This window comes from Austrofundulus limnaeus, unplaced genomic scaffold (assembly GCF_001266775.1).
Source record: "Austrofundulus limnaeus strain Quisiro unplaced genomic scaffold, Austrofundulus_limnaeus-1.0 Scaffold14, whole genome shotgun sequence".
NCBI classification, from domain to species: Eukaryota; Metazoa; Chordata; class Actinopteri; order Cyprinodontiformes; family Rivulidae; genus Austrofundulus; species Austrofundulus limnaeus.
In genome coordinates this window covers 595,350-598,388 of record NW_013952416.1, presented here as the reverse complement: position 1 = coordinate 598,388, position 3,039 = coordinate 595,350, and positions in this window count along the sequence as shown.

The window sequence follows — 3,039 nt, the reverse complement described above, 5'->3', positions numbered from 1 at the left end:
ATATTATATTTATCTTAAAACAAATGGTAAATTTGTATCATTTGAGTCATTTTAAGACATTTTTCTGTGTTTCAACGTTTGTTTTTGTTCCTTTCAGTTGATTTTTCTGTCGCCTCTTCTTTATATTAGCTCGGCAGTTTAAAAATAAATATAACTTGCATGATAAAGCACATTTTTATTGTCCTGCTTTTGTGAGTCTTTCTGATTTTACAAGTTTTATTAAATTATTTAAATGAGCAGTGATGGGTTCACCAACAATTTAATAAATCAGCTTGTYCAAGTTATACTATTAAAAAGAAAAAAAGATAAATGTTTTATAGTCCTTATAATTAAAGTTGATGTAGCGTGGTTTTACATTTTTACCTGCTTGATCATGGCCGCTGGAGGAAGAGGGAGCATTTTTTTTATATCTGTGTAAACCTGAAATTAGATTTTTAAGTTATGACTCCTCTGATTTTAGGAACTCTCATGTAAATTCCCATAATATTTGGCACAAATATAAATCTCTTTCATGCAATAATTTTGATGACTAACTGCATGAACATATTGTCTAAAATGTTAAACTTATGTGGCAGGAAGTTGTCCTTATAAGGGCAGACAGCTGCTTAAATATGCAGCTTTTATAACTAGACCCTTTATCTTGTGTTTTATGGACTAAAAATATTAAAAAGAACTACGGAAAATAGAAAACAACAACTTCTCCAATACAGAGCATAAAGACTAAAGCCTTCCAAACAGGACTAAAGTTTTTAGTCTTTTCCCAATTTTCTTGTTTTATGTTTAACATCCTCTTGTCAGCTGTCAAACGTTTTCAACTACAAATTATTTGGAAATTACGTAACATTTCCCAGGTTGACAGAACAGTTGCTTCTTTAAGTTCACTAAAAATGTTTTTTTTCTCCTTTAATGTACATGAAAAGTCTGCATCAACCAACTGAAAACCTTTAGCTTCAGAGATCACAACTGTTGATCAGTTAATGAGGCAAATTTGAAACCCCTGACTGTGATTTGCTTACATTTCTGTGGAAGCCCTACAGTTGTTTCACAAGACTTTTGTATTTTGTTGTCATTTTCTGAAACACGTTCACCAGGAAGTGGTTGTTATTAGCCTTAACACTGACACATGAGTCAAATCCCCTGAACTGAAGTGTTTCTCTGTGGTGTTAGCTTCAGCTATCGTTTTATTTAGTTTGTTTTGCATTAAACTAATTTTAGACCAAATCCAAACAGAGTAATAATAGTGGACGTCACTGAAACACCCCACAATAACACATGGGCATTACATGGATCCCCTTGTATTACAATGAGTTTTGGCGCTCAGTATTAAACAATGACGCACATCTATTTCTTACATATTTTTTAATCCAATTTGTTCCACAGACAGCCTCAGCATTTGCTTTCAGAGCGGTTGGTCAWATTGTTAATTAAAAAGACTGAACACAGAGACCTGACTCAATGCATTCAAACAGTGCAATTCCCAGTTTGTTTGTAGCCCCGCTCGATCAGTGACTGCTCAACCCCAAATCTCTTCCATAGTTACTGTAAAGCAAACAATCTTCAGTCTGAATGAGTGTGCAGCTCCTAATGGGATTATCCCACAAGCCTCAGTGCTCCCATTTCCACCGACATCCTTCTTACTGGGTCGCTTTTGATCTTTTCCCTACGTGGAATTAATCTCGAACCAACTCAGCCGTAATGATTCAATTAACCAGCGGATGTCTTTTTTCGCTCCATGTGTTGCAATTTCCAGTCTTCGTTACAGAATAAAATGCACTTTGCTTCCTATCAAAAGGAACAAATTTCTGACTGTTTCCAGAACTCGGCGTCCTTGAACACTCGGTGATGTATTCGTGTTGTTTAGGATTATGAGATGGAAATAAGCTTATTTGTYGAGCAAAGCGTTTGAAATGATCAACACTGAGTTATACTTTATATCTACAAGGTTGGTACTGCAATGCTTTGACCACTTCCCCTCTGCAGCCAATTCTTTCTGTCACACCAAAGTTCATCCCCACAGTCTGCAGTCATGTCAAAGCATGGTGGGAGAGGTAATGGTTAGAGCTCTGAGCTTTTTTTTTTTGCAACTGCAGGATAAAGCAAGCCATTGAGTCAGCAATAAACATTTTTGGATACTGAAGTGTTCTGATCCAAACTGGGTCATTTAACAAGACAATGGTCCCAGAAACAGCAACCAAGAACCTAAACTAACACAAACCGGTTTTACCTGATACTATCTGAAACGCTATAAGCACGATCAAAAAAGTCTAATAAAAAGCTTTTCAAACCAAGAGAAACTGTTGTGTCAGTCTGAAATTACATGAAAATTTTGCTTAGAAATTAAGTTTAAAGTTGTGATTAGTGGTTCAAACTTTTAGTAATTTACATTAAAAAGTGATTAAATTTTGAGTGAATCACACATTCACTTTTACAAACTGATGCAACAGAAGTTTCAGTTTGAAAAACAAACTACTTCAGGATCAGTTTTGTGATTTTTGGTCTTAGAACGTTTAAGTCAAATAATCTAAAATGTGGCTGAATTTATTTGATTGCAGTCACTGTATATATTCTGGGAGTTTGACCTAATTTCTTGTGCATAGCTTCAAATATACCAAATAAGTCATAGTGTTTCAGCTTCTGTCAGAGGAGTTGTGAACCTGAGAACTGATCGGGGATTTCTTTGTGACAATGCTACATACATCTACATGACGCACAAAGTTTAAACTAAAAACAAAAAAATTACATTTAATCCCTTCATCAAAACAGAGTTTCTGAACAGTTTTAAATGAGTCATTTAAGTCACTCTGTAATAATAGTTATGGATTAGCCTGGCCCTTGTCTTCCTACGCAGTTCCGCTCAATTCTAGTTTCTCACAAAGTGAAGGACAAGGGTCTGGTTTTTATCAGGTTAGATATAGATTATAGATTTATTGAAAAATCAAATCAACTTAAAGTTGCTATGATGTAATTATTTCTCCTCTGATGCCCTCTGCTGTCAGACTTCTCTAATTACAATCAAGGCTATCAGTGAAACATGCTGGT